Source organism: Lutra lutra, chromosome 14, assembly GCF_902655055.1.
Source record: "Lutra lutra chromosome 14, mLutLut1.2, whole genome shotgun sequence".
NCBI lineage: Eukaryota > Metazoa > Chordata > Mammalia > Carnivora > Mustelidae > Lutra > Lutra lutra.
Window position 1 is genome coordinate 16,790,696 of NC_062291.1, and position 23,181 is coordinate 16,813,876.

The window sequence follows — 23,181 nt, forward strand, 5'->3', positions numbered from 1 at the left end:
CTCAGGTCCTCAGTCAAATTCCAGCATTCCATCTCAGCTTGGCTCCTTCTCCTTTCCCTGACCCCTTCCTTAGTAGCCCTCTCTTGTTCTCATTGGTCTGAAGAGTGTGAGGCCCTCCTTGAGAGCTCTTAGACTCTCACACCTCCTACCCAACATGCCAGAGGTTTCTCTTTGCTCTGTCATTGGGCTAAACTATGAATAAGACCACACTCACCATCTTCCTGGCTACGTGGCTCAAACATGGTCATCCACCTGTGTTACTCCCACACCCTAGTGAGGGTGTGTTTGCTCCCACCACAGCCTCTCCATGGGCTCTATACAACATGCTGTAGCCCACACGGTCTTCACAAAATTCAAGATTGTTTTGTTTTCCTTCTTAAAACCCACTATGGCAACTTAAGAGCCAGTGGAACTAATGGTTGCTTCTGCTGGGGGCAAATGTTTCTTAAAATGTCCTTTTAAAGTTAACATGGTGGTGCATTATTGCTGCTGTCTGATCTTGCCATTGTGCGTACATTCCTGCAACATCAGTGGTTGTGAAGACTGGGTTAAATGCTTTTTGCTAGTTTATAGAAAACAGAGGAAAAGCAAAAAGCTATTAAATTGATACTAAAATACATTGTTTTTTCCATGTTTACTGGATGTTCTATTTCTTGTGGAGCAGAAGCATTATTTTCAGATCCTATCTTGATCTGGGGTTTAGTGGTCTTTGTCAGTATATGCTTAAAGGGATATCTATTCAGTAATGATTCTGGGTTTTGCCAAAAAACCCTCAGTGTGCACATAGTTGTAGATCATCAGGATGACAGTTGTGTTAGATTAATTCCAGAAACTGTAGGTTTTGCTTTAGTCTTAAGACTGATAGGAACATTGTTAAAAAAGCTGAATTTGATTTGAAATGCATTCATTAGTCTTAATAAGATGGAAGAAAGAGTAGCATTTTACCCTTTCTGTATTGTGCATACTTAACATCTAGCATTTATTTTCAGATTCAAAGATTCTCATTTCAGCAGCTGTGTTCTAAAAATGAAGGTGATCTTTCAGTAACTGTTAACTGTAAGTAAATTTCCTTTAGAAACTTTTAAATTTTCTATCCAAAGGTATGAAAAATACATTTGAAAAGATGATTCTATCTTTCCCAGTCTAGTAAAATTTTTTCCTTCATTTTGAAGAAAATGAGGTTTCTAGCTTTCCCATTTTATTATATAGCTGAAATTGCTAGAAAATGATTATTATAACTTTTCATTTGCCAGTGATGATTTCAACAGATACATTTACCCTTTGTTTGACACACTGCATTATGTCAAGAAAGTTCTTATACTAAAGACCAATTTCAAAACTTATGCCATAAAGTACTGAGTACATAAAGTGTCTTTTAATTGAAAACATTTAAAGAGGGGTGCCAGGGTGGCTCAGTGGGTTAAAGCTTCTGCCTTCGGCTTAGGTCATGATCTCAGGGTCTTGGGATTGAGCCTCACATTGGGCTCTCTGCTCAGCGGAGAGCCTGCTTCCTCCCCTCTCTCTGCCTGCTTGTGATCTCTCTCTCTGTGTCAAATAAATAAAATCTTAAAAAAAAAAAAAAAAGAAAGCATTTAAAGAAATTAGTGGGCTAGAAAAACAAAAAAGATATTATTGAAAGTTAAAGGAGAATGATTAAGTTGGCAAGCATGTGGAGTGACTGGAACTATTATATATTCCTGGTGGGGGTGTGTAAATTTGTATGGTTGCTTTGGAAAGGTGTTTGCTGGCAGGCATGTCTGATGCCTCAGGAATTCCACTAACAGAAATGTCTATATATGCTTAAGGAAAGCCATGACAAGGAATATTCACGGGAGCATTGTTCATGATATTCGAAAACTGAAAACAACACAAGTCACAGATGTCTGTTAAAAGAAGAAACTGTAGTATATGCATGCAGTCCTTTGTTATATATAGGGTTTGAATAATTCTAATAGACAAATGTGCACATGACAGTCTGGATGATTAGAGTATATAATTTTGAGTGAAGGAATTGAGAGTAATTTAGACACAAAGGAGCATATACTTTATGATTCTATCTTTATGAAGGTAAAAAGCAGACAAAATTAAGCAATGGTACTTAAGTCAAAATTCTGATTATCCTGAAATGGGATTTGGTGATGAGGGGACTTTGAAGTGATCATAGTTTTCTTTTTCTGGATTCTGGTTACACGAGTGCATTCAGTTTGTGAAATTTTATCAAACTGTGTATTTATAACTTATAATTTATTAATATAATTTATCAAAGTATAATTTAAAAAAATATTTATTAGAAAGAGAGAGCATGAGCAGGTAGAGGAGCAGAGGGAGAGGGAGAAGCAGGCTCTCCACTGAGCAGGGAGCCTGACACAGGGCTTGATCCCAGGACCTTGGGATCATGACCTGAGCCAAAGGCAGACACTTAACTGACTAAGCCACCCAGGAACCCCTCAAACTGTAATTTTATAATTTGTGCATACTATATGTGTGTGTGTGTGTGTGTGTGTGTGTGTGTGTGTGTGTGTGTGTGTTAAACAGAGTGCTTCATAATCGATGATAATGAGTATAGTTTATCAAGAGAGGATATTTGAATGCCTGGCTACTAATGGTCTCATTGCATGCCAGTACTTTGGTATAATTTATCAGCAGTCCACCCACCATTTGGTCTTTGTTAGCACCCTCTGTGTTGACTGGAGTAAGAATGCCAGGTCACCCTTACTAAACTCACAAGATCCTGATGAATGAGCAAGAAGGTGAATATTGGTTGACAATGAAGGATATTCTTATCTATGACCTGCAATGGTGAAATTCCCTAGTTTGGTTAGAGTTTTCATTATCATCAAATTATAGTGAGTATAGAATGAAAACAGAATAAGGTGAAGGGTCTTGGGGGCCTTTTCATCTAGAAGATGGTAATGCTCAGTTGCTCATTCTTATATAAACAGAGTTTTTGTTTCCATTGGCTGTGTAAGGGTCCCTCACGATTAATGTCTCTTGGAGGATGCCAGGTAAACCATACCACCTGGCCCTGTTCTTTTCTCTAACTTCCAGGCTCTGTGCTTTCTTCCCATTCACACAAGTTTTTGGTAGGTAAAATGCAGTGCAGATGATAATGCATCCAGCTATAGTAACATACGCTGTTCTGAAATAGGAGAGCACAGATTTCCAAACTTCTCCCACTTTTCAGCAGGTCCTCAAACATCGTAGCATCATAAGCAACGATGCCACAGTCAGAACAAAGCAAGTTAGTATTCTTTTTGAGAGAATCTCAGAGTTTTCAGTTAGTTTGGAGAGAGACATGATGACTTGACAAGCCTCGTCCTGCTATTCATCATCTTTTACTGATACACTTTTAAAGTCAGGCAACTTATGGGGGTCAGACAGAACAAAATGAAGATGGATTATAAATTCACATGCTGGTGCCTTTGTGTTTTTCTCCATATCTCTGGGAGACCCATCCCTTCAAAACACTTGTGGGCTGGGGCACAGACACACACTCGTGCACTTGATAAATTCCGAAACAAAGGAATATTTATCGAAGTCAGCGGTCCAAGTCAGCAGGGTGATAGTATGATTTTCTAGCATGCTGACCTCTCAGCACATTTTATAAGGAGGAGTTAGAGCATCGAGTGAAAATGACATCTAGGATGAAGTGGGAAAGACTTAAAAGGCTGGGTACCCACGGTGAGGGCGCGGACTGCAAGGGAGAGGAGGAACACGTGCCAGTTAATACTTTGAAAAATGATCTTATCACATCAGTGCTTGTCCTTTCCCAACTTTTCGTTCCTTTACTTTTCATTTCTTTCTCTTCTCTTCTTTTCTTTCCTTCCTTCCTTCTTTCTTTCGGCTCCATGCTGGGCATGGGGCTCAAACACATGACCCTGAATTCAAGGCCTGAGCCAAGATCAAGAGTCAAACACTTAACCAACTGAGCCGCCCAGATACTTCAGTGTCCTTTCCTGACTTTTACAGCAGTTGTCTCCTGACTTTTACAGCATTTGTCTCTAGTTTAAAAGTTGGTTATTTACAGTGTCCTTAATTAATTGCCATTTTTACTTGGTTTTTCTTATTTTTCTGCGAGTTATGCTAGAACATTGAGAGCAGAAATTGCTGCTCACTCTGTTGTTCATCTTCTGTTACTCTTGGCAGTATTGGGCACATAAATTAGTCATTTAATAGATGTTTGTTTAGATTTCAGTCTTTTAAATTAGCAAAGTTTCCTAATGGGAACAAGGGACAGAGAATCTCATGGTATTGCAAAATAGTAATGCCAGCATTGAAGATCTGGTATGACTGAGATCATAATGGGAATTTCACAGCAGTTTCCCTTGCTTTGTCTTTTCAGAGTTGGCCAGGACTAGGAATGTAGGACTTACATTGTTTCCCACCATCGTGTTCTGTTTTATTGTGGTAGAACTGAGACTTACTTTTGTAAAATGGCTTCCCAGGGTCAGTGGTTTATTATTACAGAGTTGGACCTATAACCCACTGTTCTTTGTAAACTTGGATTATTGATGTCTACATCATTCTCATTTTGCATTTGCATTGTGATAAGAATTTGGTTCTGTCTTTTTGTTCAACCATAATACATTAAGTAAAACCCCAAACTACTTTTAAGAATCTGGCTTACTTCCATTCCTTTCTTTTTTGTGTTTCCTTAGAATAATGGGCTGTTATTTGTAGTTTGTACTTTGAATTGAGAGAAAAATAAAAACAAAACAAAATCATGTTCCAGTAGTTAGTTTTTCTTTTGAAAGCAATTCTTCAGTTTTCTATGAGGAAAACGCTGGATCCTTTTACTTTTAATTCATATTCTCTCTTTTTCCCTTTCTTCTCTTCTCCTTCCTTTATGAGGAAATATTTAAATTGAGAGTATTTAATCTCTTGTCATTTTACTGGATTATATAGCCTACCACGATTCATTACAATAATTGTTCTTGCAATTAAAAAGGGCTTTTATTAAATAAATCCATGTATCAAATCAGGGATATGTCTTTTGAAAAGAGTGAGAAGAGACCAATCCTTTGTGATTATCGGTTTTTTTTTTTTCTTTTCTAATTTTCAACTCCTATCACTGTTAAAAAAAGCTAACCAATTTCCCCCCACCAATAGGAATTTCTTTCTCTTGGTACCATTTCAATTTTGAAAACAAGAAGCATATAATGTTTTAGCTATGCTGAGTCATAGCTGCATTCTAAATCCAAAGTCCAGTTATAACATTGAATTGAACGTCAGTTGAGTTCCCATATTAATAAAACAATATAGGATGTGAAAAAGACCTTATTCTCATAATAACTTAGATGTCTAACTAAATGAGCATTCATTTTTAGCATGATTGGTGAGCACCTACTATGTGTCAGGCATGATGCTAGTACCCCAGCAAACAGCACAGGCAGATGCTCCTTCCTTTGTGGGGCTTATCCTCTAGCAGTTTAAATTCTTCGTTACACAAAAATTCTGCCCTGTTCTGTCTTTCTTGTAGAAGAACAAGATGCATTTGAAGTTTTCATGACACTTTGTATCACTTGCATTTGGCTATAGTCTCAAGTACTCACATTTTTAGTTAGATGTAGAGGTTTTGTTTGCTTGTTTTTTAAGAACGTTAAAGTGGAATGTAGATGGTAAACAAAAGAAGCAGTGAAGTTTTGTGCAGAATCATAAAAATAGATGCACTAAATTTCAGAATAGTGAACCTCTTTTCCCACTGATTCCATGATTAAAGGGCTCTGTTACTCTGGGGACCCGGGGGCCGTCCACTGAAGTTGGGAAGGGGATCTCTCAGAGTGCCTGGCGTGGCACAGGGGGCCTGAGCCTGGGGGCTCCCCCCACACCCAGCCAGGGAGGGGGCTCTGGGGCCAGTAAGCTAATGGAGTCTCCCTTGTTGACCGCTTCCTGTCTCACTGCCAGTAACAGAACATTTCTTGCCGTAGGCCATTACATCAAAGAATGATCTGGATCTCTGTTACCTTTGTATGCTATATCTGCAGGCTTGAAGTTCTCCTCTAGAGCTGTGAAATTGAGCAGCTCCCTCTGCAGAGCTCACATTTATGAAGTAAACCCTGAGCTGGTGCTCATCCTCACCGTTTTCTAGCTGCAACGCGGATGAGTCACGGGTTTAGTTCTCTGTTTTGTCACTTATAAAACAAGGACAAACTAAGAATACTTTTAAGATCAAATGGTCCAATGCACTGAGTATTTGTGAAGTCATTTTGAGAAGAACATTGAAGTGAAAATGTCAGTTATTCTGACTTATTTTCTATTTTTTTTCTCATTACTAAATCTAATGCTTTATGTTAGAACATAAAGGTAGAGAAATTTTTGTCATGATTTTCATATTTTCTTGCTGAGCTGGGACACACTGAGGTGTTATTCTAGTGTAGTGACTGGAGCGGAGACTCTGGAACTACGTGGGTTTGAATACATTGCTGTCATTGTCTTGCTGTGTGACCTTTTCATACCTGTTTCCTCACTTATAATATGGAGAAAGTCATCATGTCTGTGTCACTGGGTTGTTGTAAGCAGGGTGCAGGCACAGACATCATATTATTTATGTCTTGTCTTTGAACAAGTTGCTTGAGCTCTCTGCCCAGTTCAGAACCAGCCCATACTAAAACCACAGGAATGGATTGTTAAACGTTCAGGAATTTTGTAAGTCAATTAAGGGGAGTCATTACTGAAAAATTCTGTAAATTCACGGCTTATAAAGTATCTTAAGAACAAAATGTATAAATCCTCAGAATTTCACTTGCTAATTATTTTAGCATATTACACTGTTAATTTAGCATATTAACATATGACACAAGTAGACGCAGACGTCCATTTACCTGACTGGTCTAAGTACAACAGGGGGGTGTGCTACTGCTTCTCTCTCAGCTCCACGTTCCGTGATGGCACAGTGGGAGCCTGAAACTGATGGTGATCACGATGAGAGTGTCTGCACCATGGAGATCAGCAACCATTTCAGACGAGCCAGCAGTATCTACTTACAGCACTGTTGTAACAATCCTGTGACTTATAGGTGAAGTGCTGAGAGAGGTTTGACTCAGGGTAAGTTCTCGGTAAGAATTAGCTGTTATTATTATTATTGTTATCCCAGTGGTGTTTCGGCATGCCAGAGAGGTATTATAACCTGAATCAACATCTGAAACAGTTTCTTCATCTAGCTCCAGGCCAACCTGCTGTCCGTGGGATTTGTGTTAGCCACGGGGGGACAGCTTGATGAAGTTGCCATGTGTTACTTTCATAAGGAAGATAGTCACGTTGGGCATTGTCCTTGGAAAGGTGTTGTCTTCACTAGAATACTGCCATACCAATCATCTTAAGCTCACACTTTCTGTGAATATTTTTCATACCCTGTTTTTGAGTGGGGACTGAGTTGAATTTAGTTATCTCCAGTGTCCCAAATCATGTGAAAACACAGGTTAAAAAAATGAAATATTTGGTGGAGTGTGCATTGCCTTTTTAATGCTTGTTTGACCAAGTGCTGATAAGTATATATCACCTTGTTGAAAGATGGATACTGATAAACACAGAGTTTTCAGGAATTTTGTGAAAACTGTACTCACAGAAAATGACTGAATAATCTTAAATAGGAATACTTAAATAAGTAATTAGAGCAGTTGACATGGGTTTTCCTACTGTCTGGTTCTCACTGAGGACTTGGTCACCCTGGAAGTGTTCTGTATTCCTGGGGGAGTCACTAGGTGTTATGTGTGCAGTAAGGGCACACGAACCAGACTATCCCCACGAGGACGGCAGAGCTCTTCCTAAGAGAGTCCAGAACCAACCATGTAAATTAAGTTTAATTGGCAGTCTTACTCCCAACCAAGTTTTCTGGACACTGGTGTGAAGCCAGATGCCAATTCAGACATTATTTCAGCTCAGTCAAGATTTGGGTTATAAAAATTACATGAAACATTTTTAATGCATCATATTTTGTTAGAGAATTCCAGTTGTAAATTATGCTTTTTAAATAATAAAGATAAATTAAAGATAAATTAAAGATAAATAAAGATAATAATAAAATAAATAATAATAAAGAGAAGTTACAGATTTTCTTTTTGTGGTTTGATAGCTCATTTCACTTTAGAGCTGGCTAATATTCTGTCATCTGGATGGACCACACTTTATCCATTCACCCTCTGAAGGACAACCCTGGTGGTTCTGAGATTTGTCAGTTATGAATTATGAATAAAGCTGCTGTAAATATTCACCTATGGTTTTCGTGTGGTCTTGAGTTTTTCATTCGTTTAGGTAAATACCAAGGAGAACAATTACTGGATTGTAGGACAGAAGTCTGTTTAGTCATGTAAGAAACTACAGTCTTCCAAAGTGGCTGTGCCATTTTGCTCTGGCAGCCGCAGTGATTCCGAGTCCCTGTGACTCCATGTCCCCATCAGCTTTCACTGTTGCCAGTGCTTTTAGATCCTAGCGGTTCCGTAGGTGCTGCGGAGCCATGGGCCTTTATCCTAGCTTAGCTTCCATGACAACATGTGATGTTAAGCATCTTTTCATATGCTTATTTGTTATCTACACACCTTCTCTGTTGAGGTGTCTGTTCAGGTCTTGTGTCCATTTTTAAATGGGATTGTTTGTTTTCTTGTTGAATTTTAAGAGTTCTTTGTATATTTTGAATAGCAGATCTTGACAATATTTGTATTCTGCAGATATTTTTCTGCTACTCAGTGGCTTATCTTATCACCCTCTTAACTGTCATCCTCTTAACTGTTTTTCACAGAGCAAATGTTTTTAATTTTAATGAAGTCCAGTTTATCAGATTTCCCTTTTATGCATTTTGCTTTTTCTGTATTTAAAGTCATCACCAAAAATGTCACCTAGATTTCCTTTCAGTTTTATAGTTTTGCATTTTACATTTAAGTCTATGATTTATTTGAATATTTGTGAAAGTTATCTGTAGTATCTGTGCCTAGATTCTTTTTGAGGGTGTGTGTGTGGCAGATGTATGTCTGGTTGTCCAAGCGCAGTTTGTTGAAATGATCCCTTCTCCATTGGGTTGCTTTGCTCCTTTGCCAAAGATGAGTTGGCCCAATTGTGTGGTTCTGCTTCTGAGCTCTCTCTTCTGGTGAGTTGATCTATTTGCCTCTCCTTTCCCCAAAACTCCACTGTCTTGTTTCTGTAGTTTTATAGCAAGTCAATAAGTTGAGTACTGTCACCCCTGTATGTTGCTCTCCTTCAATAGCATGTTGGCTATTAGAGGCCCCATATTTTATTTCTTTTTTATTATTTTAATTTTTATTATTTATTTATGTATGTATTTTTGTTATGTTCAGTTAGCCACTGTATAGTACATCATTAGTTTGTGATATAGTGTTCCATGATTCATTAGTTACATATAATACCCAGTGCTCTGTATTTTATTTTTAGCAAATACTTCCTCAGCACTTCACTAAGAATATGGGATGCAGTGGTAAAAAAGAGAAGACCCCTACTCTTATGCCTCCAGACTGGTTTGACTTGTACGTTCCAGAAAGATTCCCAACACCTCTCAGATGTCCTTTCTGTGCTAGTTGTTCTTACCTATATGCTTGACCTTCCTTTATCAAATCCTTATGCTAGATGAGTTATATTTATTGTTCTTCACTCTATTGCTTGCTAATATTCATTGAGCCCTGGTATATGCCCGCTGATTTTCTCATCTAATCCTTATAATAACAGATAATTAGATAACAATAGATATTGTTACCATCATTTTACAGTTACAAAAAGTCAGTCTCTGAAGTGTAAAGAACTTGCTGTGGGTCATGCAGCTGCATGTGGCAGAAATGGGATCAGAGATGGGTTCTGAGCCCCGGTCAGTGCATCTAAGAGCCAGCTCTGAGCCACTGTGGCAGAGTTCCCCATTCTTACTTGACCATAGCCATGCTCTTTCTTGATTGTCACATTTAAATTAAAAAAAAAATAAATATTTTGTTTATTAATTTGAGAGATAAAGAGTGCAGGGGGAAGGAGAGGGAGAAGCAGATTCCCTGCTGAGCGCCATGCACAGCTCTGTCCCAGGACCCTGAGATCTCAGCCTGAGCTGAAATCAAGAGTCAGCTCCACCGACTGAGCCCCCCAGGCACCCCTGCTGTTGCTGTTTTGATGTTACATGAGAGAGATATGTGTCTGTGTGTCAAGAGGTGATTGTGTTACTGTTTTTAAATAACGGGACTTTTCCTAACTCTGTGGTGGCAGGAGGGACCCAACCTTGTAATTGAACAGGAATTCTGATCTTTCCTCTTTGGTTGAGATATTCCCTGAGATCATGTGTACGTTTGGTGGGGGAAATTTGTGTCTTTGTAAAGTGCAGATTTTTACAGCATGACAGAATTAAATTCAGGAGACGTCTATATCACCAACGGTGCATATCACACACTTCCTTGTGTTCACTCTATCCTTCCAAGCCTTGTGCTCCCAGATGTGTTCAACAAGCATTGTCATATCTGACCCTCTCTAATCAGGATCTCTTTGTGTAGTGGCTGGCCCTCGTCTCCCAGAGGGGTGGGGGCACCGGTACCCTGTGTGATCCCAATCTTTCCTCAGCTGCTTTCAGAGAGACTAGGGGCCTCCAGGAGGTCTTGTGGCCTCTCCCCACCAACAGTCACACCGAGTCTCCTCCCATTTCATTAATTTTCTCCACAAGGTTTGAGAGATCAATAACCACTGTGCCACAGAGATTTAGCATCGATTGTGTGTAGGGAAGAGGCCTGGGAGGAACATGACCAGAAGTCCATTTTGGGGCTGAGATTGTTCCAGGAGGCACTTGATAACTTCCCAACAACCTCCAGTGTTACTTACACACTTGGTGGTAAATGACTTTGTGTCTTTGTGAACTCTTTTCCCAGCACCATGAAACAGCATTCAGTAAACATGTCTTTAGTATTCAATTTAAAGGTACTTTGGTAAGGACCATAGATGGCACAAAAGTGACAACTGCTCTCAACAACCTTGTCTAGGAGAAGAGAAACACAGGAGTTCTAACAGTAACTAGAAAACAGCAATATATTAGGAAGCAGGGGGCGGGCAGTAAAAGGGCCCAAGGAGTACCGGGGTAGGGGGTGGGGGGGACTCTGAATTGTCTAGGGAACACACGACTTCATGGACCTTAGTGTCCTGAGGTTTGTAGGTTACTGAAGATAGAGGACATGGGGTGGAGAGATCATGCATCCCCACTGTCCCTCTAGAAGATGCTAGTCTGGCTAGAACGTCATGGGGGTGTGCATTAGGGACATCAGATTCTACCAGTTCAGGGGTTGAGGGACAATGTGGGCTAGGAGCGCCAAAAGTGTCAGCATTTTTGGGACAGGGACCTCTCTTTCTCCCTCAGCTCGTGATCTTTATGTAGCAGGGAGGTGCTCCTTGAAGCCCCAAGCCCTGGAAGAAGGGGTTGGGGGGCACTGACTCTGGGGAAGGTGGTTTGACGTGTTTGTAGCCTTTGGTTAAGTTGCCCTTCAAAGAAGAGGACTGTGATTCACATTGAGGGCTGGGATTTCTTGAGCCCCTTCAGAGTTTAAGAAAGTCAAAAGTCAAAATATTTCCCTCTGACAGCATGTAAGCTCTGTGAGAGCAGCAACTTTTTCTGTTTTGTTCACTAGCACATCCTGAGAGCTTGGGACCTAGAAGCAGGTGCATCCTGCACTAGTGGGCTCCACCGCGCACACCTGCCGCTCGGTTTATTAGTGTCCAGTGTCAGCTATGATAACGTGTTGGGGTGTGAGTGACTCCACCAGAATTAAGTTCTGAAGAAGCAAAAATAAGTAGTTCTTTAATCGCCATGTTGATTCCCATCTTTAGTGGCAGATATATTATTCTTTTCTCGCTGTGCACTGTTTCCTTCTTTTTGGTGTCTTTTGGAGGATCTTATCTCAGGCTAGTGTCTGCAGTACTGAACCTGTGGGATGAAATGAATTCTCAGCCTGAGATTCTAAGCACTCTCCTTTGGCAACCCTGTTCTATTTGCAAGTTGTCCTCTGTTTCTTCTTCAGAGAGCTGTCTATTCTGGAGAGAAGGGGTGGTCAACAGCTTTCAGGGGCACCCCTCACGTAACTCTCCCCTGCTGCAGCCATGCCAGGCCCTGTGGTTGCTTCTGCCCGATGACCCAAGAGCTGTCTGCTCCAAATAGCAGAGCTTCAGTATGAAGGAAGGTAGCATGACCTGTAAAAGACTTTGATGTGAATGACAAATAGTGCTTTATTGTGCTACCATTGAAATTACTAGCTTTTCTGTTGCAGTGCTGTTTACTCTGACCTGGACAACATCCTTTATCAAGTGATCTGTCAGTCCCGGACACCCGTCTCTCCACATCACTGTTTATCAGACTTGTTTCTCTTCTTTAAGGGCCAAATCCAATCTTAGCCTTTCTGAGAAGGTTTTCCTAAACATTTCATGTCAAAGGAGCAGGCTGATCTGCTTTCCATCTGATGGAGAATTACCATTTCTTGCCCCTTTGCTGTCTGTGGCCTAGATTTGGGCCCAGATGACTGTGTACCTCTTTGAGTGTTTATGGAGTTTTCCCATCAGTTGATGGGAATTACAGGCTTTTGCATTTTCTGCTTACCTGTATTACAGGCTTTTGCATTTTCTGCTACCAGGTGACTCAGGGTACAGAAGACAAGATGCTTGTTATCTAAAGACAGTGATTGATCCCTGCAAATCAGAAACCATATTTTTTTTTATTGGAAATATCTACTATGTCAAGGCCAGATGAAAGTCAGAAGCTTTTCCTATATACATTTTTTGAATAGGACTTGCTTCCAACTAAAGCTATTTTTATTATAATTTTAATGTTCTTCTATTCAAGTGAGTTGAAAATGAGAGAAGGAATTATGCTAAATGGTTAAAAATAGCATCAGCCATTGTTTCCTTGTGTATGATTCAGTGGGTAATTTAAATGTTAATCTAGTAGTCCTCTCTAGAGAAAACTGCATATCTTCAGTGATACTCAAAATTATAAAAAGAAATCATACATCTCAGCTGTAATATTCAAGTATGTTGTAGTCAAGCCCACATTCACCACTGTGGGTATAAAGCCTGTGCCAGGCCCTCTGTGGGGAGAAGTAGCAGGGAAATCATTTGCAAAGTTTGCTTTCCCAGTCTTCATCCTAGATGCAGTTCTGCAGTCAACCCACACACATTTCCAAGGGCGTCATAGGGGACAGGATTATCCAGAATCCTGGAGCAAGCTCATCTCATCTCATCAACTACCAGATAAAAAGCCTGAAAATCACCAGCATTAAAGTGAGCTATTCTCCCTAGATTAAAATTCAAGGATACTAAGCCCTTTTGAATTTATCAGTTTCTATTTATGAGATCAGTGAATTTTGCTCTCTGTGTAACCTCTTTCATGTGAATTAAACTGATGTGACTCTTTTTTAAAATGTTCTTTTCTAATAGATCAGAAGCCTTGAAGCTGACCTATCCGGGAGCCTCCTTATCGGGTCCAGCACAGATGCAGCCAGTTGAAAGGGAAGAGGGTGCCCTGTCTTGATCCATGGGTCCACCCCTCTCATTTAAGCCTTTGAGAATTAGGCCATATTTTACTTCCAAACATTACCCCTTATGTTTTGTGTCATGAGCCTGGTGGGACACTGATGAGGCTCTTAGCAAATGCTAAGGTCTGTTTGCTGCTGACAGGAAAAGGGGTCCTTCTTGAGTCCATGTTAACACAGGAATGTTTCTCTGGGTAAATGATAACACCTACGTTAACTGCAAATGTACTCCGTATATCCTTTGCTCTGAGAAGTCCGATGAAAGTCAAACTTTATTTTGAATGCACAAGGATACTATCTGTGCTCTGGGTTAATGCTTTAATAGCATTAGCGTTTTGTAAACGGGCTTTTCAGAAAGCAAATACTTCCAGAAATGAATTTCCAAGTAGCCTCTGTCAATTGCAGTTGTATATATGCGTATCTGTTATTTATATATATCGATATATATTCATTACATTTGCTATATATATTCATTTAAATATGTGTGTGTGGGTTTTTTCTTTATCTTTCCTTCTAGCCCCACACACCTCACTAAGATATATTTTTTTAAAATTTCTTTCCATTTCCACAAGTCACTATTAACAACTTATTGGAAAAAAAATGCTGAAGTGGTTTAATAATAATGTTAATTTTCCCATGAAGTCAATTACAAAGAGAGCTCAGGCATGCTTGCCAGGAAATGTTCTTGGGCAAAGAAGCAATATCAATGATTGTTTATTCAAATTTTCAATACCTTCAAGGCCAGAGGTGGGGAGTGGGAGAAATGACTTTTGTATCAATGATCCTGCCCTTTTTAGTTAAGAAAATCTCCCTCATTTTCATTTTGTAGTTAATTGCATCAGAGGTTTTAATGCAACATTTAAGGATAACAGTGCCTTAAATTACTTCTAAGGGAAGGAATAGGGGTTGCCCAGTAAGAAAAAAGATTAACATTGACTGTGGAAATTCTTGCAAAATTCTATAACTACAGTTTTGTTTTTTCAAAGATTTTATTTATTGATTTGGCACAGAGAGAAAGAGCACAAGCAGGGGGAGTGGGAGAGGGAGAAGTAGGCTCCCCACTGAGCAAGGCGCCTGATGCAGACTCGACACTAGGAACCCAGGACCACGACCCGAGCCGAATGCAGACACACAACCAACTGAGCCACCCAGGCGCTCTGTAATTACAGTTTTTTTAAGTAAATGCAAACTACTGAAAAGTAAACAGCATTCACCGGCTTGACCATAATGTTCACTGTTTATAGAAAGTCCGGTTTCTCTAGTTAAGCATGTTGACCTCTGAGAGCAGGTTATCTGAGCTTGAGTGTTAATTCCACCGTTTGCTGGGTGTGTGATCTGGAGCTAGATTAACCAAATACCAGCTACTCATTTGGGATTCTTGGAGCTCTGTTGACAAATTTTGTTTCCTTCCAAAGTTTGATCAAATTTCCTAGCAGATGTCAGTGACCTAAAGTAATAATCTAATTAATCTTAATTATTAAGCTAATTAATGTCCCAGAGGCAGGCTATAATGGGGCCAGGCAGGAAAGACATGTATATTAACTCAAGGGTGTTGTGAGTGGAAAAAGAAAAAAAGTTAAAAAGGAAGAGCTTGTACCTAAAGCAATGACGAGAGACAGAGGTGTGCTGATATTAGGACTCAAATGGTCTCGCTAAAGGAAAATCCTTTCCGTCAGCAGAGCTGGGATGACATGGTCAAACAGACAGATTCCGGCCAGTCCCAATCAATGACATTTAACCAGAATCCACATACCCAGAAAATCTCCAGTAGCTAAGACATTTTATCCTGAGGAGGTGGAGTTGTGCAGATGACGACTGGACACGACAGCTCTTTGGAGTTCGGGTGAAGACTCATTTGTCCTGGAGAAGCAGACACTGATTTTCCTCTAGCACCATGAGCAACCCTTACCATTCCTGTTGCTCGGGGAGAATGCCTGAGGGGCCGCGGTCTTCCCCTATTTTCCTGCCAGGTCTAGACCTCTTTGTCTGCAACAGTTCTTCATCTGCAGTTTTCTAAATGGAAGCCAGTCCTTTTTACTTTGCCAGACTGTCCTGTGTGGCCTTGTGTCCCTACCTATGTGATGGCTGCTTGAGTCAGAATGAGTGGTTTCTCTCCTTACAGTGACACTGAGCCTGACAGAAGGGCTTGCATATTCTATATTAAAGGCAGAAAGCAGAGAGAAGAAAGAGATGAACAGGAAAAAAAAAAAAAAAGGAAAAATAATATTTTACAAATAATGGCTTATATATATTGAATGTTTGACATATATTAGTGCTTTCTAAACATTATCTTAATTAATCCTACCAGTAACTTCATGGTGTAGGCAATGAATTGGGTAAATAAACATGTGAGAGGGTGGGAAAATTTTTCACATTATATTTTTTTCCACAATATATTTTAAGTGAAAAAGGCAGTGCAAATATCCCTATGTCTATAATATGATCTGAATTTCACAAAATAAAAATCTACACATGTAAAAATGTGTAAGTAGTTCTTTTTTGAATCAATGCTCTTGAAAATATTTAAAAATTAAAGTAAAAACTAAAAACAAATACATTTTAAAATGTTTTTTACTCATCATTAATGAGGAAAATGAAATAATAGGCAAAATATAGAGGTAGAGGAAGAGAGAAAAGAATGTAGATATTAAATAATTACAAATTAGGAAAATGGCCTTCTAGAGACATTTTTACCCATAGGGAAATAGGGGTCTTTCAAGACCTCCTAACGAATGCACTTAATGCTGTTTCTATTCTTCCACCTCACCAGAAACACTGGTTCTGGAAGAGGGAGAAAGAAAGAGAGAGACAGAGACAGAGAGGAAGAGTATGAGTGAGGACAGAACTTTTACAACTTGTTTACATTTATTTCCCATAAACATATTTTTGGATCTCCTAGTATGTACCAGGCAATAAATCTCAAATTTCCTTGATTTCATTTGACCCTCACAGTCCTGTGATATAATTTATATTCCATGATGAGTCGCATTTCAAAAGGTGTGGGCCTTTTTCAAGAGAATGGTGGAATATGAGTGAATGTTTCCTTGTGATGTTTACTTTTCTGATGTCCCAAGTTAATGTATTTTAACACCTGGAAGATGTCAGTGGTTAGTTGCTGGCTCGAATGGCAGTGAGGTGCTTGCTGACGCTGTTTTTGGTATGGGAGAGTCTGTTGCTGGCCACACGGATGTCAGAATTGAATCTGTTCAGCTTTGCTTGTCTTTCCACATTGTGTTCTTGTCCACTGGGATAGGGGGAGATGCTGTGGGTGCCATAGTTCCCTGACTGGTGACCCAGATCATCAGAGGCTTTCTGGACGCCCCACAGAGGTGGGTCAAGGGCATGAGCAGGGGAGAAGGCAGGATGAAAACCTTCAAATATCATATGAAAACAGTATAGGAAATTTCTGATGCTAGCCATGACAAGAAATCTAAGATGAGGATGATGTATTTAAGGAAAGAGGAATGTAATTGGCAACGGAATCAAAGTTTATATTTTGCTACTTAACACTTGCTAAGGTGGTGGAATGCCCGGAGACCAGACTACACAGAACAGTGGCCTCCGAAGGAACTAGAGTCAGCACACATCTTTGTTGAGCATTAGAAGAAAGAGAACTCTAAAAGTGAATTTAAAGAGTTCTGAGTTGGTATCATTTTTTTTTTTTTACAGATTATTTTTTTATTTGAGAGAAAGAGAGTGTGTGAGTGGGGGGAAGGACAGGAGAGGGGGAGAATCTCAAGCTAACTGTGCACTGAGCAGGGAGCATGAGCTGAAGACCTTGAGATCCTGCCTTGAGCCAAAGCCTAGAGTCGGACACTCAACAGACTGAGCCACCCAGGCTCCCCTCTGTCATTGAGATGGATAAAAGTCATGCAGTATATTCTCTGATGATAATCTCTCAAGTAGTTTTTAGCTAAAAAAACTTTGTGACTTGGAGATTTTTTCTAAATTCTCATTATCCATGTAAACATAAAGACTGATGTCTGGAGAGCTGTAGCCATAGGCGGTAAATATGACATGTTTGGAACATTATCCCAGGTGTGTCTAAACACAGTGCCATTTGGAAGAAACTTCTTTTGCCCATTTACAATAAGTAGACCTTGTCTATGACAGGGAATAAAGTAAAACATAGATTAATTTCAGGAAGGAAATTACGTAACATCTCTGTGCCTTACTTTCCTCATCCATAAAGTGAAGATGATAAAAGTGCCAACCACCTACAGTAGTCGTGAAGATTAAATGTGCTAATATGCGCAAAGCATGTATCTATTCTTGGCACATAATAAGTGCAGTGAATGATTGCTACTATTGTTATTATGTGAGAGCAGGTATTACAGTAGAAGCCCACTGAATGGTCACTGAGCAAGAGGGGGCTAGATAAGGGATGGAGAGTGAGGGCACAAGGGAGTTTAAACTCAGCTCATTTCTCTCTCTCTCTCTCTCTCTCACACACACACACGCACACACAAACACATATACACACGCTTGCATGCGTGTGTGTGCTAAGAAATCACATAAATCCTAAGAGAACAAACATAAAATTTAGGAAATAAAAATAATTTTAAATGACTGTATTATTTTTCCTAAATGGACAACTATTTGAAGTTAATCTCAAGGCTTCTACCAAATAATGAAACTATATTTTCACAAACAATAAATGTGGTTTGTATTCCGTGCAGACCGAGGCCCCAAGAGTGCATCTCAGGCCCCTTGCCAAGAGGGTTCCTGGCTTTGGGTGAACAGAATTCAAGAGCAAGCCATTTAGAGAAGGAGACAAAGATTCATTAAGTATAGAAATAAAAAAGGTGCTTCACAGAGTAGTGGTCTTCCTCCCAGATGAGGAAGAGGACCCCCCCTTGCCTCTAACAAAGATTTTTTTTAAGTTTTTTATTTAAATTACACTTAGTTAACATAGAGTGTAATATTAGTTTCAGGTGCACAATACAGTCATTCATCACTTCCATACCTCAGCCTGTCTGCATTGTTTATTACAGAGTATTATCACAGTGCCAAATATGAATGATATATACTTTTGATCAAGGAAGTCCTGATCTAGTGGAGTCGTAGGACATTTTACAAAGTAACAAATAGCACCATGTGAAGGTACAAAAATCAGTTGAGACTGCAGTGTTAAGGAAGTTGGGGGAAATGGTTGTTAATTATGTCTGGAAACATCAGGAAATCTCCAGAGAGAGAGTGAGATTTCAGGTGAATGGTATTAGATTCAACAGTAATGTACCAGAGAAGGGAAGAAGTGTATTCAGGAGAAAGTGTGACCAGTGGGGAGGGGGGAAATGCAAAAGCAGCACGTGTTCTGGGAGGGGTGAGTCACTCCATTTGATGGAGAGCAGGGTTTATGGATAGGAACGGTGGTAAAGATTGATGCTGGTAGGGTAGATTGGAGCCAGTTTATTTAGAGCCCAACATTCCTCACAGGGTTTGGGATAAATCATTTAGCAAGTAGAGAACTCACAGGGTCAGAATTTTTCCTGCAGGAAAACATGTTAGGGCAATGCAGATGGGGCTTTAAAGGGATGAGAAAGTAAGAGGAAAATACAAATAAGACGACCAAATTCCCAATTCACAAAATTTCCCACATCTGCCTCTGAATGTGTTCTTAAGTGAATTTTAGTGCAGTTATCTTTGTGTCAGGTCTTAACTATTTATTTCTGAAATCATACTTTCTTATTGTTATAGTATATAAAAAGGCAGTGCTTAAATATGCCATCTAATTTTATACCTGTTTGGGTCCTCATATGTTTTTAGCTGATATAATGTGTTTAAATTGTAATAATTCCTAATTGCTTTTTAAAATTCTGTATTAAACCTTAAAAATATTGGCAATATTAAAAGTTAAAAGAAAGATGGACCTTCATTTTCATATACTAAAAAGTGTATCTAATTATAATATTTTGTTGTAATTAAAGGCACAAAAGCCACACACACAGCCCCTTTCCTTAAAGACTTGAATTTCTGACATACCCTGGACCTGTAGTACAAAACCTTGTTTACAAAGTAAAACAAACAGTATTGAGGTAAAAGCAGAAGGTCAGTAATAGGGCTATACTATTTCAGAGTGTAACTTTGATATAAAGTCCTGAAAAATATCTCTCATTTTGTATTTGTTCAGAATGAAAATTGACTACCATGTTAGTGAAAATATCCGAAGACTTCTAGAAACAAAATTTAGATGGCAGATGATCAGTGATTTGTGAATATGGCCCAGATAAGCAAAACAGAAGACATAAATAAATGAAAAAAGTTGAAATGTTCACCTTTTTTAAATAACATCTGGGTATAAATGGAGATTAAGGAGTGCACTTGTTATGAGCCCTGGGTAATGTCTGAAGTGTTGAAGCACTATGTTGTACACTTGAAACTAATATCACACTGTATGTTAATTAGCTGGAATTTATATAAAAATTTTTAAAAATATTGATATTGTCTGAGAAATGGCCGTAGAGAAATAGGGAAATTTTTTTTTTTAGTTTTTTATTTCTTTTAAGTGTAACCGTATTCATTGTTTTTGCACCACACCCAGTGCTCCATGCAATCCGTGCCCTCTCTAATACCCACCACCTGGTTCCCCCCAACCTCCCAACCCCCGTCCCTTCAAAACCCTAAGATTGTTTTTCAGAGTCCATAGTCTCTCATGGTTCACCGCCCCTTCCAATTTCCCTCAACTCCCTTCTCCTCTCTAACTCCCCTTGTCCTCCATGCTATTTGTTATGCTCCACAAATACATGAAACCATATGATAAGTGACTCTCTCTGCCTGACTTATTTCACTCAGCATAATCTCTTCCAGTCCTGTCCACGTTGCTACAAAAGTTGGGTATTCATCCTTTCTGATGGAGGCATCATACTCCATAGTGTATACGGACCACATCTTCCTTATCCATTCATCCATTGAAGGGCATCTTGGTTCTTTCCACAGTTTGGCGACCGTGGCCATTGCTGCTATAAACACTGGGGTACAGATGGCCCTTCTTTTTCACTACATCTGTATCTTTGGGGTAAATACCCAGTAGTGCAACTGCAGGGTCATAGGGAAGCTATTTTTAATTTCTTAAGGAATTTCCACACTGTTCTCCAAAGTGGCTGCACCAACTTGCATTCCCACCAACAGTGTAAGAGGGTTCCCCTTTCGCCACATCCTCTCCAACACATGTTGTCTCCTGTCTTGCTAATTTTGGCCATTCTAACTGGTGTAAGGTGTATCTGAATGTGGTTTTAATTTGAATCTTCCAGATGGCTAGTGATGATGAACATTTTTTCATGTGTCTGATAGCCATTTGTATGTCTTCACTGGAGAAGTGTCTGTTCATATCTTCTGCCCATTTTTTTTTTTTATATGATTGTCTGTTTTGTGTGTGTTGAGTTTGAGGAGTTCTTTATAGATCCTGAATACCAACCTTTTGTCTGTACTGTCATTTGCAAATATCTTCTCCCATTCCGTGGGTTGCCTCTTTGTTTTGTTGACTGTTTCCTTTGCTGTGCAGAAGCTTTTGATCTTGATGAAGTCCCAAAAGTTCATTTTCGCTTTTGTTTCCTTTGGAAATAGGGAAATTCTTACCTAGAAGAGCTAAGAGAGCTCATATGATATGGTGTTTCAAAATTCTCAAAGATGAGTTTTAGTTGAGTCATTTTATAATCACCTGCAATATTTGCTTTCTATCACTCTTGTAACAAACAACCACAGACTTAATAGCTTAAAACAACACAAATTAGCCTGCTCTGAAACAAGCATAGTCAAGAGAATGAGAAGACAAGCCACAAAATGGGAGGAAATATTTGAAACAGATAATGTCTGATAAAGTACTGTTATCCGAAATATGCAAAGAGCTCTTAAAATTCAACAATAAGAAAACCAGCAGTCAATTAAAAATGGGCAAAAAATATGACCAACACCTCCCCAAAGAATATGTATATACAGATGGTAAATAAGTATATGAAAAGATGTTCAAAATGATGTCATTAGGGAAATGCTTATTAAAACAAGATACCACTGAACACCTATTAAAATGGGCAAAATCTAAAATCCGTACCATACCAACTGCTGGCAAGGAGGTGGAGCCACAGGAGCTCTCCTTCATTGCTGGAAGAATGCATAGTGACACAGCCACTTTGGAAAACAATTTGGCAGTTTTTTGTTTTTGTTTTTATAACCAAGCTAGGCATACTTTTACCATACGATCTAGCAGTCCCTCTCCATGTATTTACCCATGAGTTGAAAACATGTTCACCATAAAACCTGTATACCGATGTTTATAGCAGCTTTCTTTGTAATTGCCCAAACTGAGTAGCAACCAAGATCGTCTTTCAGTAGGTGAATGGATAAATAAACGGTTCCATCCAGACAATGAAATATTATTCATTGATAAAAACAGATGAGTATTCAAGCCATGAAAAGATATGAAGGAAAACTTTAATGCTTACTAAACTTTATCACAGCCTCTGACCTTTGACCAGAATGACCAGGAAAGGGACCTGCCTGTGCTGATGCATTTTGATTTTTACTTCTGCATTTCTGAGCTAATCCTTGCCATTTTAGGGGTTCCTGGGTGGGTTAGTCAGTTTAGTGTCCAGTTCTTGGTTTGGCCTCAGGTCATAATCTCAGGGTCATGAGATCAAGCCCTGCATTGAGCTCCATGCTCCGTGGAGAATTTGCTTGAGGATTTCTCTTCTCCCTGTGTTCCTCCCTGTGCTTCTTCACTCTCTCAAATGGATAAATATATCTTTTAAAAATCCTTGCCATTGTATATATAAGTGATTTTAACCTACCATTTGTATTTTTAGGCAATGTTTACTTCCTTGAGTGTGACATTGGTGTATTTCTTGCTCAGTCAGTAATTACAATAAATTATCATCTCCTGTATGTTTTTCGGTTGATGTAATGATGACGTGTTAGGGTTTTGCTTCCTACCCCGAGGTCCTGTAATTATAGAAAAGTCTGTTAAGGATCAGAGAGTGAGAATGTCAAGAGTATATATAGTTTACACTGTAAAAAGCTTTGAATCAAACATTTTAACTGTATGAATTGATGATAGTGCTTGTCAGCCTAATTCCCATCCTTTATGGACACAGTGAAGTAGAAGCCGTATTCATAGGGTCATGTGGCCTTTATCCCAATCCCAGAGGTGAATACAAAAGAAAAAGACTTTGCCAAAAGTATGGTTGGCTAAACTGTAATCTTTTCTTCCTGTCTTTCTCCTTCTCTTCATCTGTTTTCTCTCCTTTTTATTCTAATTAAGTAAACTCATCTCTAGCTCAGCTGAGTATAAGCACAAAATTCACAATTTGAGGGAATCTGTTATAATCCACAGAGCATTTATGTTGTAGATTTTCTTAATCACTCGCTTTTTTTCAATTCTGGAGGGTACATGAGGAATAAATCTGATTTGTGACCCACTTTGAGTTCTAAGAATAGAACTTTTCTGAATAAAAAGTGCACTGCAAAGACTCACTTCCATTTTGGATGTAGAAGGTGATAAGAGACTGTGATTCTCACACTAGTAACCCAAACAAGTGACATAATCATAGTTTATTTTTAAAGCAACAGAGAACTGAGGACAAAATTAACTTTATATAACAAAGTATAAGTGACTTGACCTTCAGAAGAGAGGACACCCACTGCTGTGCTCAACCCCAACTAAAACAAAGGGAGATAAGCATCCTCGATAGTCCAGGCCCAGGAG